Source organism: Panthera uncia, assembly GCF_023721935.1.
Source record: "Panthera uncia isolate 11264 chromosome A3 unlocalized genomic scaffold, Puncia_PCG_1.0 HiC_scaffold_11, whole genome shotgun sequence".
NCBI lineage: Eukaryota > Metazoa > Chordata > Mammalia > Carnivora > Felidae > Panthera > Panthera uncia.
The window spans coordinates 32,018,827-32,035,163 of record NW_026057578.1 but is presented as its reverse complement, the minus strand read 5'-3'; the positions used below and the strand labels follow the sequence as shown (position 1 = coordinate 32,035,163).

The window sequence follows — 16,337 nt, the reverse complement described above, 5'->3', positions numbered from 1 at the left end:
TTCTGGGAGGGGAGGGTACTGGCAGGAGGTTGGAGGGCAGGAGAGAGATGAAGTCACAGTATTTATTCCCCTGCCTCTTCCTGCTGGGTCTCATGTTTGGGAGTATGTTCCTGTACCTGTGCTGCCTAGGTAGCAGCCCCTCTTGGCATTACTACTCCCTTCCCTTGTGCCATCAGAAATGGGGTGGGAACAATCTCTTCCTTTGGTAGATCCTGGACATCTCATTAAACCTTAACAGTTCCCTCAACTATCTAAGTACATCACTCTTCTGCACATGGTCTGGACATTAAACTCTCTGGAATCAAACACTTTGTATGGGTTATCTGCTCCTAATGGGATCCTGACAGGTATAATTTCATTTGCTAGAAGTCCTGAGTAACTCTTTAAATGCTTATGACATTATGAACAATGATCATTCGGATAACAAAGTTAATTGAGACCTTTCTGTAAATCAGGCAGTGTATTCTATATTCATTGTCTCATTTAAGTTTCACATTTACCCTAGAGGTAAGATATGGTTTTTATCATGCCTATTTTGCATACAGGGAAATTGAAACTTAGAATGATTAGCTAATTTGTTCATGGTTCCTTAGCAACTTAGCGATCCACTTAAGACTCAAACTCAGGTCTCTCTGAATCTATCAGACAGAGACAGAGTGGACAAAAGAACTGTCCCAAAATCTCTGAGGGGCTGTTGTGGAATAAGATTTGGACTTTTCCTTTAGAAGGACAAAGGGTGGAATCAACCCCAGAGGGGAGAAGTGGTGGTATGCTGATAAATGCTTATCATTTGGGCTCTTAGTATGGGAGGTAGGAGGATATGGCTTGACTTGTAACTTTTGGCAAATCTCTGTGCTGTAAACCACCTATAGATGATTTCAAGGTTTCATCTTGAGGTCACTAAGTGTGAAGTTAGGAACAGATGTGCACAGTCAGCTCTTGAGCTGGTGTGAGTAAGTATCAACTTGCTCCAGTGTGGCACTGGGCGGAAGTCTCAAGGAAGTGAATTTTGTCTGAATAAGAGGAAGAGTCATCCAAAATAGCCATCAGTTGCTCTGTGGAGGAATGAGGTATTCATTATTGTAGGTCACCAGAAGCTCAATGAGCTTCTGTGGACCTTATAGAGGGAATGCCTATACATAATAGGGCTTGAGTGGACCTCTTAAGTCATACGTAACTCTAATACTGAAAGGTTTGTGTCAAAGTGGCATTTATTCTAGGTGGAGAGGAGAAAAGAGAGAAGACAGAGTTCAGGCTTTGGAGCTAAATCAACCCAAGATTCTGATCCCAATTTCAAAAGACTATGTGACCTTGAACAAGATATTAAGCCGCTCTTTTTTTTTTTTCTCATCTCTGGAAAACAGAGATAATAATATTGCTTCCTCTTGGTACATGATTACATCAATGGACAAGTCATGAAATTCATTTTCCATGTCTCTCCTTCTAACATTCCCATTCGTCATCAACCAGGGGCAAAACAAAACAAACAAACAAACAAAAAAGCATCTACATGGAAATCACTTTATACACAAATTTGGTTACAGGATTAACATCCAAGATCCCCACTTGATAGTTTGACCTTTGGTATTAAAAATTCTATGTAATACATTGAGCTCTATTATAACATGGTTCTACTGAAATTGGCTGGAAATTAAAAAGGAGAGAGAAAGGTAAGCCTATGAAAACCTTGACCACTAAATGTAACTAAAGGCCATGGAACCTTTTTGAGATACTCTTATCAGAAGTCCAGCCAGCTGGAAAGTGTTTTGTAACCCTGCCTTCAGTGTAGCACTATCAGAGGAAACAAATGAATGACCTGCCAAATTAGTTTTGGCCACACCAACCCACCCTGGCACAGAGCAGTAGTGTTCAAGAAGAAAAATAGAGGCCACCATTCCAAGCCCTGAGTCAGTATAACAGGGCAAAGTTAGTATGTGACTCCAGAGCTTGCCTGCCCATGGAGAAGGGCTGCTGAAAACCTCCAGGGAAGAACAAAAAGACCTAGAACCAATCTTTTCCCTCATTCCCTTTTCTAAGAGCCCTTTTGGAAGCAGAGACGCCTGAACTTTAACCACATACCTAAGAGCAGAGTTGGATGCCACTTGTATCATCTGCACTTAAGGTATCTCCCTCTAGACATAGTGGCCTGAGCAGATAGAAAGATGGGCATTACATAGAAAGCTCTCCATTTGCCTTGGCTCAAAGAAGGTTTTGCTATCAAGGGACCAAGTTAGACTTCAGAAAAGAAATTCTCCTTAATTTTTTTTTCAAAAAAAAATCAGTTATGTCAAAAGTCATCACCTAATTTAGGATACTGCTTGATTTCAGAGAGGCTGGGGGAAAAAAAAGGATTGAGCAATCCCAGACCAAACTAAAGGTGTACAAAGCCGTTTGAGTTTCACCCTCTTACAAGACTGAGAGATTGATACCTTGACAAAGAAATGGACTTTCCCATCACCTACAGCAGGCCAGATACTTTGATATGTTTCCTTGTTGAACTCTCCTTACAACTCTATTCTTCTCCCTCTGTATATGTGGGAACTGAGGTTCCAAATCATAACTTATTTTACATTACTCATCTTCCTGCCCTATTTAACTTCTTGAGTCTTCAGTGTTTTTTTTTAATGTTTATTTATTTTGAGGGGGATGGGTGGGCAGAGAGATAGGAGACACAGAATCCGAAGTAGGTTCCAGGCTCCAGGCTGTCAGCATAGAGTTCGATGTGGAGCCTGACCCCATGAATTGTGAGATCATAACCTGAGCTGAGGTCAGATACTTAGCAGACTGAGCCACCCAGGCTCCTTGAGACTTCAGTGGTTTTAATCAATGTCAGGCATCTAGGCTAAATCCCATGGGCATGATAATGATAGAGCAAAAAGTGCAAAGTCCAGTCTAATTGGGGCATAGCCCACATCCATCTGAACTCAGCCTGGTGGGTTTGTGTGGGTCCCCATGGCCTGCTGAGCTGGACTCTATCTTCAACAGACTAAGCCTTCAGTTGGGAAGATAGAATAGCACAGGAGAAACACTTGGAGCATAATACTACTCAGGGGGCTAATCAAGTATAAATGGATTAAAACCACAATGAGATACCACCTCACACCTGTCAGAATGGCTAACATTGACAACTCAGACAACAACAGATGTTGGTGAGGATGCGGAGAAAGAGGATCTCTTTTGCACTGTTGGTGGGAATACAAACTGGTATAGCCACTCTGGAAAACAATATGGCAGTTTCTCAAAAAATTAAAAATAGAACTACCCTACGACCCAGCAATTGCACTACTAGGTATTTATCCAAGGGATACAGGTATGCTGTTTCAAAGGGGCACATGTGCCCCAATGTTTATAGCAGCGCTATCAACAATAGCCAAAGTATGGAAAGAGCCCAAATGTCCACTGGCAGATGAATGGATAAAGAAGATATGGTGTGTGTATATCTATATCTATATCTATATCTATATCTATATCTACATCTACATCTACATCTATATCTATATATCTGTATCTATATTCCATATATACAATGGATACACACACATAATGGAGTATTACTCAGCAATCAAAAAGAATGAAATCTTGCCATTTGCAACTACATGGGTGGAACTGGACGGTATTATGCTAAGTGAAATTAGCCAGTCAGAGAAAGACAAATATATGACTTCACTCATATGAGGACTTTAAGATGGACAAAACAGATGAACATATGGGGAAGGGAAATGAAAATAATATAGAAACAAGGAGGGGAACAAAACATAAGAGACTCTTAAATACAGGGAACAAACTGAGGGTTGCCAGAGGGGTTGTGGGTGGGGGGATGGACTAAATGGGTAAGGAGCATTAGGGAGGACACTTATTGGGATGAGCACTAGGTATTATACAGAAGGGATGAATCACTGGAACCTACTCCTGAAATCATTATAGCACTATATGCTAACTAACTTGGATGTAAATTAATTAATTAAATTTTATTTTTAAAAAAAGTATAAAAGGGGTGGCTCCATGCGTAAGTTCAACAAAAGCTCAACAAAAGGAAAAGTCCACATGGGTGAGTGGAGGAAGTGATGTGGGGATATCAGTATAGAAAATGTAGTCTCTGTAGAGGGAAGACTTGATGGCCAGGTTAGTTCTTGTGAGCTTAAGGATGATAGGAAATGAAAATTAATGGGCGTGGGACATTCACAGTAAGTTGACAATGTGATTATCACCACATACCCTCCAGAAGAACTAAAATAAACACGGAAATATCAAATACTGACAAGAATGAGGAGCAACTAGAACTCTCACACAAAAATATCCATTGGTTACAGACACTGCAAAACTGGTATTTTCTACTAAAACTCATGCACAGCCTATACACAGCAATTCCTGTCCTAGGAATAAACCCAGAAAAAATGTGTACATATGTTCACAAAAAGATATATATCAGAATGTATGGTACTATTCATAATAGCCTGACAGGAATTTACCCTAACACCCCTCAAAATTTTGTAATTTTTGGTGTACTCACACAATAGAATATGAATAGCAAAGACGGTAGACTACAACTACACACAAAAACAAGGATGAACCTCTCAAATATAATATTGAATGAAATAAGCCAGATATAAAAAAATACATTCCATGGGATTCCATTCATAGAAATTTCAAAAAAAAGTTTATCTATGATATTAGAACTTAGATTTTCTTTGGGGAGATAGTGACTGGGTGGCTGTGTAGCTTCTAAGGTGCTTCTGATGTTTCATTTCATAATCTGGATGCTTATCACACAGGTGTGTTAAGTTTGTTAAAATTCACCAAACTGTACACTTATAGTAAGTGCACTTCTTCCTCTGTAGGTGATATGCCAGTAAAAGGTTAAAAAATTACAAATTCTTAGGTGACATCCAGACTAGAATGGATCTCTAATCCCCAGCAGTATCTAGTTGCTACTGTTAAATGGGAAGGGAGGGTGGCCTTGCAGAAAGATGTTCTCTGTCTTTGCAATCCCCACAGCCATGATGACATTCATGGAGAGTTACTGAAAATTAGCAGTGCCTCCAGATAAAGTGTGTATATGCATATACAAGAAGTCACTTCCTCTTCTACCTCCCCTGCCTTCTTTCTCCCACATTTCCAGCCACTAATCAGCCTCCTGCTAAGTATTAGTTAACCTCCTAAATCAATACATCTTGATCTGAACCTAATAGGAAGGAATGTTTGCTTTTGTATCTGGGTTCAAAGTACAGACTACAGTAGTTGGCTTTTAAGTTTATGTTATAGGCTTAATTTTCTTGCTCAAATGAAATGAGGAATACATTAAGACTGTGAAAGGAAAAAAAAAGCATGATTGATGAACTGGCTTATATGACTATAGTTCCTTTAGAAACAAAAATATTTGGTACGTTCCCTTATTATTGAGATCAAGCAATGTGCCTGGATCTAAATGACACAAAAATGGTTTGAATTAGAGTCAAATAATTGCCATTCTGAGTGAACATAAACTTTTTTGAGGGGGGTGGTGAATGGGGATAAAAAATAACTAATAAACTCTGAGGCAAAGCTCACATCTGAGATTTAAGCTTCAAAGGTCTTAAAAAAGAGGCTCCCCCCTACCCTGCCCACAGAGAGAGCAAGAGAGAGAGAGAGAGAGAGAGAGAGAGAGAGAGAGAGAGCACGGCACTCAGCGGGAGGAGTGGTTTTCCCAAGCTGATTTTCCTTACGGGGTGACCCAGCCTCGGTCGGAATGTTACCATGTGATCAGCCCAGACCGTGGCAGCAACACAGTCTCAGCACAGAAGTTAGAACTTTCTGCAGCATCATTAAAATAATTGGGAGAGAAAAAAAATGTTAAGCTCCACAAGCTTGAATCACAAGCCTCTTGGAAAGGTTAATAAGCTTGCCGCTCTGTACTCCCCTCCCTTTCTTCCATGCCTTGCCACCCCCACCCTCCCAAGTTGCCGTGACAGACTGGTTATCAGCTGGGGAAAGAAGATTCAGAATTGAAACCTTTGTTTTGAACAGCTGAATGGATACAATTCCTCTACTGATGTTGTGGGGTCCTTGCTTATGACTATGCCACGGAGATCCAAAAGAGGGTCTCTGCTTTTGTTCTTATGACTAGTACCTACCAAGCTAGCAGACTCTTGGGGCCAAAAGGAAGTCAGTCCCATGGTAGAAAGGTGTATCTGACAAAGGACAGAACAGAACTGGCTGAGTGGGGTGGAAGCAACACACAGGCTGAAGTCAGACTCTATCAATGAGAGGCAAGCAGTATAGATCCAGCAAGGGGAGACAGGAACCTTCTTTAACCAGAGAAGCAGAAGCAATTGTAGTGCAGCTCACAGAGAAAGTGTTGGAGCATGGACCAAATTCAACTGTAGTGCATGGTGTGCCAGCTGGATGTGGGCAGCCACTGAATAACTGGATTTGTGTCAGGAAAAAGAGAGAGAGAAGAGGGAGAGGAAGAGGGAGATGGAAGAGGGAGAGGGAGAGGGAGAGGGAGAGGGAGAGGGAGAGGGAGAGGGAGAGGGAGAGGGAGAGAGGGAGAGAGGGAGAGAGAGAGAGAGAGAGACAAAGAGAGACAGAGAGAGAAAGAGAACTTCAAGAGATGGGACTTTCTTCTTCCTCACTCCTGTTTGGTCTTAGAACACCCTGCAGTCAAAGGTAGACTTCGTCTAACAGAATCTTCTGACCCAGGATACCATTATCCCCCACCTTCCACAAGGCTTCCAAATTTGAGACTATTATCAAGGAAGGTCAAGGTATGACCAGCAATGAGGGAATGGCTCCCTGGTCCTCCTCCTTATCAGTGAGCGTAAGTAAGAATAATTGGTGCCAATGTTGGTTACTAATGGAGGCCAAGAGAGAAGTGGGCCTTACACTGAGAGACAATGGATTTTCAAATTTGGTTAAAACTGGTTGATTCAGGTGATCAGAGCCACTAAAAGAAAGAGAGAAGCTTAGTTCTTAAGAAAGATAATTCAGGAACCATGTCCAGGGGGTCAGTGGGCTCACAAAGGAAATCCTTACTTTCCTGTATTGAATGAAAACTCTCTTTCATGAGTGTGAGTTGAAATGTGGACAACTGTTTGGATTTGGAGCTCATCCTTCTCAAAGGCCATGTTCCCTAACAGTGATAGTTGACTTCTTATTGAACTCAACCTTCTCAGCTGAGTGTGGTATCAGCAAAGCCACGCCACAGGGGCACACTGGGCCTCTCCAGCTGAAGTCTTTGCTCAGTTAATTAGCCTTTATTGCTTTTCTCCATTCCACGCTCTAATCCCAGTGACTACCATGCCATCAGCCCCTTTAAAGGACATTTGCTCTCTTCCAATCTGGCAGAATGGACAGTCTTTGTTAATTGATAGAAAAACAACCCTAAAATATTAACCCCTAAATGTCTATTTCTCACTCATAGGAAGCCCTCCACATGGTAAGTCAGCCACCCAGGCTCTTTCCATTTTGTAGCTCTTTCCTTATTTAGGGTCTTGCATTCTTCACTGTTGAAGTACTAAATGGGAAAATAGACAGTAAGAAACCAGCATCTCAGCCTCTTTGTTTGGAAGTGGTACTCATAATCTTCTCGTATTCCATTGGGAAAACTTAGTCACATGGCTCAACCTATACTCAAGAAGGACTTGGAAATGTGGCACCTCTCTAGGAAAAGAATTTCCAGCCTAACAGCAGCTTCGCACTAAAAGCATGACTCAATTGGAGGAAAACTAGCCATGCCTCCCAAAGGAAGTTAAGTATGACTCCCCAGCAGCCATGGTTGATTGCACCAAGTATGCACTTGCCCTGATCACAGACTGGCCATTAGACCAGATGTGGCCCATTGCAAAATGATACACTCCAACTGGCACAATGACTTTTAGCTGAGTCAAGTAGATGCCTTATTTCAGGAATCTGAACTGCCAAATATGAAAAGAAGATAGACAAGTGGAAAAGACAAGCAAAAAGAAATGGAGTCTCATCCGTGGCAGAGCAAGGGAGAGATTTCCACAAAGTCCTGCTGAAGAGCACTTTCCTAGTCTTAGCATGTGCAAGACCTTCTTGTTGTTGAAGTCACAGTCAGAAAAGAATGGAGCCAAGATTCAAACTCAGATCTCCCTGGCTCTAAAGCCTGATATATATACACATTTTTTTTTTTACCTCATTATACTACCTCCCTCAATGTTTTTGACAGAGCTTAATAGTATTTTTGGTAAATTGGTTCATTGTTCTCAATTCCCATGCCCTTCCTGTTTTAAAATTATATATTCACACACTTTGCCATGTAACTTTGCATTTCATCTCCCTAGAGGTGGGGTCAATTTCTGTATCCATTGATGGTAAAGTTGGCCGCATGACTAACTTTAATCAATGAAATGTGGGTGGAAATGACTGTGTGCCAGTTCTCAGAAAATGCTGTTTCACTTACCCCCTTCCACTCCTATGATCACAGCAAGAAAAGTACTACCCAGGTAGCAACTGCATTAGCAGCCTGAGACCAAAAATGTGACACATGGAGTATATTTGAACCCAACCCAAGCCCCAAGCCAAGCTTAGTCAACCCCCAGCCTGAAGCAGAAGAGTCTTGGCTGACCTAGAGACCATTAGTAAGCAACTTAAATGCTGTTATAAGCCCCTGACAGTGGTTTGTTATATACCTTCATTGTGGCAAGAGCTGACTAATAATACAGTGCTGAAAAGCAAATATTTTGCTATTTAGCACAATCGTATATATCTGCCCTTTTTGAACACCTACTATGAACATTTAATACAGCATATTATTATTGTTTTAGCCCATGAGTAAATAATCCCTGATTTAGACTAAAGGGTAACCTACATCCTCTCTAGCTAGCAAAGCTAAGGAAATCATATCATACATGAGGAAAAAAAGTTACTGTTTAACGCCAAAAATCTGTGATTCATTTTCTTCAGACCAATAACCACATTTATTAAAGTTAAAGATTTAAGGCTTGTCCAAAGACTTTTCCTACAGGTCATGCACTCATGGACTACGTACTGCAAAAGAGGAACCATTTCTCTTCTGACTCACCAGTTAGACCTGATTTCTCACTCCCGGCTAAGACCAAAAATCTCTGCTCAATTCTCTATCTGATTTCTAGGTAAACAAGAGAAACAAATCCAAGTTTAAAAAGAATGATGCCATTATTTCTCATTCAAATGTCTCTCTTTCTCTTGAGCATCACTCACACAGCTTCTGTTTGAGACACATAAGAAACATGGAGCTAGAAACAAGGCTGAAAGGAGGGTAGGAACTATGTTCAATATAGTTACATTAAAGGGACTTCAGAATTCCTGAAGCAAATTACAAATGTGTTTCTACTGTTTATGCCTTAAACTAGAAGGCAGTCTTCAAGTCCTTTATTTCTGTGTCTGGGTAAAAATTTTATTATGTAGGTAAGGAATCTTTGGGTTAGAAGTGCCCTTAGATACATTTTGATCCAGCTACAGACTCAAAATGAAGTGCTCAGGTCTCTAGTCAATGTAATCAATTGCTATAGAACTCCCTTTGATGTATTAGTTGCTTGAATGAACATTTTTGCCAAGACTGGAAATGGCAAATTCATAATGTCTGTGCTGATACTCCCGGGACCATTCCCTCCCCCATTATCCAAGAAGGCATCACCATGGCAGACATTACTAATCAGCTCCTTGCCCTCTTTCTTGCTAAGCCTAGAAGTGGCCTCAGGTTCCTTCTTAGCACAATATTGCCAGCAGTCACTGCTAATCGATGAAGTTGCTGCCCGAGATGATAATTAGTTAGCTTGCTTGACCATGTATTTCTGACATCATTTGTTGTATGAATATTCTACTTTGTCAATTTCCAGTTTGTAAAACCAGTTTTAAAAGAAAATCAATGCAATAATAAAGGAAAAATTAGAAAACAGATAATATTCTGAATATGCATTCCATTTTTTTTGCCTGACACTATCTAGAGATGGCAATATAACGTGATAAACAAAGGCTCAAGCAGAATCAAAATTACTTTTCAAAGAGGACCAAGAAAATTAATAGGGCACAAATCTCTTTGGTGTGTTAGAAAAATTCCTTAAGAAACATGTACATTTACTGCAGCTTCACAGAAAGCAGTAGAAGGTCCTTAACTGTGGCAGAAATGGTCTCCTTGATTTAGCTACACACTGGGGGAATCTGGTCCAAAAACAAGTGGCTGCTCTTTGGGCAGAAAAACAAATTTTGTGTTGCGAGTATGTGAAATTACTCATAGTAGACACGGTATAGTTTCAGACCAACTTGGGAAAATGTGTTAAAAGAAAATACATATTAGCATAAATGACTCATCTGTGTTTTCAGACTGAGAGAAATACGCAAATCAGAATTTATCAGTTCAGGGCCCTCTATGCTTTCTTTCCCTTTTCCCCCCACCATCAGGCACCCCCTCCCATGTTCCCTTTTCTCCTATTCTGAATGCATCAGTGTCCTGGAAATTCTGGCAGCCCTCCTAGGCCAGCTGCTGCCTCTGACCTGACATTCCCAGCCTTCTACAAGGTCACGGGACATGCTGTATTCTGGGATTCTTCTAATGGAAGATGGGAAGGGCTTGAAATTACATGTCCCCACTGTCCCCATGACCCTAAGAGTCCCTGGCTGGTGGGTCGAGCTTACAAACACAGGTGCTTTGACTGCCAGTTCTGTGATCGAAGCTCTATGGATCTGAATTAAATATAACCCCTAATTAAAAATCCAGTGCTCCACTCAGCTCCTTAAAAACAAAATAGCTCATGAAATAAATATTAATGTTCCTGTTTTCTAAAGTACAAAAATATTGACAGGAATCAGCAGTGTTTGAGTTTAGATATAATACATTTAAGGCATTACTCTCGTATTCCAGGAACAGAAATTGTTGCTTCAAATGAGGAATGTGCCCATACGTCTCACAACTTCTTGAAGCTCCCTTTTCAGCCTTTCCATAGCCTTGACTACTGAGTCCTAAGGGTATTATTTTAGAATGCTATTGGCATGCCTCTGTCAATTACATCTATTGGCCTTCTAAGGATAGACCTCATTCTTTGCCCGCAAATTCACTGGGCACCTCCAGCAGTATGGTTGTGGGCACACAATGAGTTTCCAGTCATTTTTTTCTGGCTCACCAACAATTGGGGCCTGATTACAGTTCTGTTGGGTATAGGACATATCAGCAGAGAGAGGTGGCATGCTTGCCAGGTCAGAGAGCAGCAGGGAACCCTTGCCCCTCTGCCCTATCTCCTTCTCTTTCCTCTTTCTGTGGTGAAAAGTAGGTAAGGGTTAGAGAGCATGCTTAGGTCAAGAAGACAAAAATAAATATAAATAAATAGGGAGAAATGGGGGAGATTTGGAATTGTCAGAAAGGAGGAACTTTCAACTTCTGGCATAGACTCAAACTTGGAAACCCAGGGAGGCTTGCCCATCACTAATGATCACATAATAATATGTTCCCAGGGGAGGGGCTGGGAGAGGCTATTAAAATACCACAGCTCTGGTGCTCAATGGAAGAGGAGCTTTCTGAAACATGGTCCCTGTCAGGTTTCCCTTGAGAATCAAAGGAAAAAGTGATTGCAGTTTGGCTCCTACGAGGTAAAGTGTTGGGAAAACTAGCTGGGGAGGTTTCTCTCCCTGGCCCAGGGTTGGGCATGCCTATGTTCTCCTTGTATATTTTAAACGTGGTGATGGGCCAGCTTGTTAAGTGTGCTGGCTGGATTGCTGGGTGACTGGCAGGCAGCCGTAAGTGAGCGGAAACTAAACCATTTGTGGAGTATGAGGTGGCCAAAGTAGCCAGAACCAGGCTTTTGTGATGTCTTCAATCAAAACAGTTATTTCAGAAGATGTTGGCAACTCTGCATTTCCTTCTAGGGAGATATGACTCTCCAATGGAGTACATATGGATCTTTGGGCATCTTGACTGATCACTGTGGCCAAAAAAAAAAAAAAAGCCCTAATTTGACCATATCCTATGGGTTACACATGGTAGAGCTCAGTACAAGTTTTCTTTTTAGTCAATTTTATGGAAGTACAATTTAACCAATTAAATTACCCATTTTAAATGTAGAGTTCAAAGAGTTTTGATAAATGCCTACATCCATGTAAGCACTGCTGAAATCAAGACAGGGCATTTCCATCACTCTAAAACATTCCTTCATTTTCAGTCAATACTGTCTTCCAACCCCAAGAAACCTGTTTTCTGTCACTATAAGCTAATTTGTTCTTCTAGAATGTCATACAAGTAGAATCATACAGTATGTATTCTTTTGTATTTGGCTTCTTTTGCTTAGCAAGATGCTTTTGAGTTTCATTGATGTTATGGGTATTAGGATATTATTTACTTTTGTTGCTGGGTAATATCTCAGTGTACGAGTATGCTACAGTGTATTTATCCATTTACCTGCTGTTGGACACTTGCATTTTTTTAATGGCAATAAGACACAGCCTTATGAGGAGCAAAGACAGTAGAGAAGACAGGAGAGGTTAAGATGGTCATAGAAATATGGGCAAAAGACTTAAACTGGCACTTCACAAATACATTATCCAAATATCCAACATCTGCATATTAAAACTAAAATGAGTTACCATCATATCCTTACTAAAATGGCTGAAATGAAAAACACTCATAATTCCTAGTGTTGGCAAGGATGTAGATCAGACAAAACTCTCGTGCTGTCTTAGAGTAGTATAACTGATATCATCATTTTTGAAAACTAGGACTATGAACTAAAAGATAACACACCTAAATCTGTGATCTGGCAATTTTGCTTATAGGTTTCTGCATAGTAGAAACACATACATATGTGTATGAAGGGACACGTACTAAAATGTTCACAGCAGAACTATTCATAATAACTCCAAGCAGAAAATTATCTAAGTATCCATCCATAGTAGAGTAGATAAATGCTCTGTGGTAAATTTATACCACAGACTACCACACAGCAATTGGAATAAAGATCATACACATAACAGCACATATAAGACATAAAAATGTGGATATTTCATTAACATTATGTTAAGCCAAAGAAGCTAGATCAAAAAAGAGTACATACCATATGATCCATTTATGTACATTTCTAAAACTCATGTATAGTGTTAAAACTTGGGATTGTGGTTGCCCTTAGTAAGCGTAGGGACAGGAAGAGAGTACATATAACAGGAACTTTCATAAGGCTGGTAATGCTCTGTTTATTGATCTGGTTACTTGGGTGTGTTAGTTTGTAAAAACTCCTCAAACTCTGCACTTAATAATTTGTGCATTTTTTTCCTGTAAATATGTTATTCAATAAAGAGAATCAAAAAGTAGGAAAGCTTTTATATTCTCAATTCCCCACCCTCACAAACACACATACACACACATTAAGGGAACTGAGAAAATTGTTGGCCAGGCATGCTGCCAACTGCAGTTCATAAAATGGGGTCATGGGGCAGGAGCAGGTGCCTGGCAGTCCAAGTCATTGTCAAGGAGGCTAAAATAATTGTGAAACCAAATAGAGGTGTACTAGATAAGGCATCAAGTCATACTTTTAAGTGAAGATACCTATGATAACTAAATAATTATGTATCATAAAACTTAGTATGAATCTTTGGAAATGTCCATGAAGGTTCATTTTAGCAGCATAAAAAAGGAAATGTGGTAAATCGAACACATCAGCTCATGGTCTTCATTAATCCCTCATGCCAGTTGGTCTTTGGTCCTGGTTTTTCAACAATTAAAGGGGTTTCAGGATAACAGAGTTTGCAGTCATGTTTGTAAGCTAAATGGAACAAATATGAAGGGAATGTAAAGTACTCATTCTTTAAAATACCTCCCAATATTGTATGAAATAGCACTGTTGTCAATTAATTCATTTTGGTTCAGGCTTTTCATCCATAAAAAGCTGTTTCCATTTTTAAAAGAATTACCAGTCATAACTTGCCCACACTCCCACTCCTTACTCCAAAGGCACCCCATTTGACCTAGTCACCAGGCAAAATGGCAGCTGTTACCACAACCATGGTTGTTTCTGGAGGTATTCAACTCACCTACCTCTGCTGGCCTAGGTGCATATAAAACAAACAGATGAACACACAACTTCTTCCTATCTTTTTTTCCTTTAATATATGCAAGACACTTCAAAATGTTTCATAAGGAGCTATAAAATTAATCACAAAAATATTTAAACATGAGTATACAAAATACCCACCTCTAATTCTTAAATACCTAAAGGATTCCTGGGCTTCTCTCTTTGTTTTGCTTCTACTCCCCTAAACAGCTATAGGTCAGTGAAAAGAATCCCCAAGTTGGCATCCAAAGACGGATTTGAAATCTTGGTCTTAAGTTAGTATGGTGTGAGCTAGAGAAGACCTTTAGGCCCTGCCAGCCCCAAAGCCCCCATTTGTCAATGATGAATGACATAAATGAGATAACCTGTGTACAGGTATCTTATGAACTGAAAAGTAATTCCATCAGGGCTCTCACAGTGTGGCCTCTGGACCAGCAATAGCATCATTACCTGGAATTTGTTAGAAATGCAATTTCTGGGGCGCCTGGGTGGCTTGGTCGGTTAAGCGTCCGACTTCGGCTCAGGTCATGATCTCACCGTCTGTGGGTTCGAGCCCCGTGTCAGGCTCTGTGCTGACAGCTCAGAGCCTGGAGCCTGTTTCAGATTCTGTGTCTCCCTTTCACTGTGACCCTCCCCCGTTCATGCTCTATCTCTCTCTGTCTCAAAAATAAATAAACGTTAAAAAATTAAAAAAAAAAAAAAAAAGAAATGCAATTTCTCCGTCCCATCACAGCCCTACTAAATTGGAAACTCAGGTGGTGGGGCCCAAGAATCTGTTTTAATGAGCCCTCCAGGTGATTCTGATGCTCTATAAAATGTTAGAGCCACTGTTTTTCTCAGACACATGCTTGATTTTAATTAGAAAATTACTCTTGTCTCCCAAGGTTTAGTCTCAGATCCTAAGTTGAGTACTTGCCTTTTCACAAAGTCTGGGAAGAAAGCTTCTGTCTTTCTCTCCTGGATCCTCCCTAATTTTTCCATGAGGGGGGGTGGGGAATCACTTACTTGATGATGAGATAAGGCAGTCAGTTCTCCATGTGGACTGGGCCCTCTTGGCTCTGGTTCTGAGAGTTCCCCGCTCACAGCTACTCTTCAAATTTGTTTTGCTTCCTTATAGCAAGCACATCTGGTGCAGGTCAGGTGATGATGGCTTTTTAGAGTCAGGCCTAGAAATTTGAGGGCTCCTCCCTGAGATGTGAGCTAGACAGGCAGTGACCACACTGCATCCACCCAGCCAATGTCTGTTCCGTGAACCCAGGCCTTCCTGCAGGTGCATTCTAGATGAGGAGGTGTGAGAGTGGGTGGATAGCTCCCTTCTGATTTTAGGTCCAAGCCACGTCTTTCTCAGACACAAAATACCAGAAACCCCCCCCCCCATTTGGAGGTCAAAACTCTGAAAGTAGATTGAATTCTTGTCACTTGGCTCTGTTCTCAGCTGATTTAAACCAAGAGAGAAGAAGAGGCATGACTAATTGGTAGCCTAAACCTCAAACTTTATCTACTACAGCAGACCAGCCTGCGGACTGATTTTCATATCCACTCTGATGGTGGGCACTATCTTCCTGAGAATGTACGCGAGGCTCTGCCCCACATTATACGTCCCGTTTCAAATGTTTGCACTTTGTTCCATTTTCTAGTCTGTTGGACAAATACTACTTTACAGTTTCCTTGCATTGTGGAGAGGTAAATGCCTATGAAGTCCACTGAATATTCCTCATGTCTATACAAGCTCTCTTCCAGCTCCACTTCTTAACTATGCCCATGTTTTTAAAAGTCTTGTTTATGTTCCTGGTCCCTACTCTAGTACAAGTTTCTGCCATCAAAATACGTTACCTATAGCTGTATAATAAACCACCCCAAGGCTTAATGGCTTAAAACATCAGCAATGTTTCTAGCTTATAAATCAGTCATTTACACAGGGCTTGATGGGGGCAGGCCATCTCTCCTCCATGTGGTTTCAGCTGAGAGTCTTGACCAGGGCTGGAAGATGTACTTTCAAGATGCTTCACTCATATTTTGGCAAGTTGGTGCTGGCTGTCAGGGGGAACGCAGCTGGAGGTATGGGCCACAGCCCTTTGTTCCTCTCCACATGAGCCTTTTCATGAGCTGCTTGGATTTCATCACAGCATGGTATCTAGGTTCTAAGAGTGAGCATTATAAGAGAACAGGCATTTATCAGTCAGTACACAGCATTTTCAGACATGTCTTTGGAAATTACATAGCATCGCTTCCACCATGCACTATCGGTCATGGAATTTATAAAAGCTGTCCAGATACAAGGGAAAGGTACATAGACTCTACCTTTTGATGGAGGGTGGCATGGTC

General features: G+C 40.8%; 1 long non-coding RNA gene across 1 annotated transcript in view; it reads right to left on the bottom strand.

Annotated features, from left to right (window-relative positions):
* The window catches only part of LOC125936805 (uncharacterized), a 12,844-nt gene extending 9,959 nt beyond the window's left edge, over window positions 1-2,885 (bottom strand). The window contains exon 1 of the long non-coding RNA XR_007462130.1: window positions 2,430-2,885. This is a non-coding gene — a long non-coding RNA (uncharacterized LOC125936805). The remainder of the gene's footprint in view (window positions 1-2,429) is intronic.
* Window positions 2,886-16,337: the final 13,452 nt, after the last annotated feature.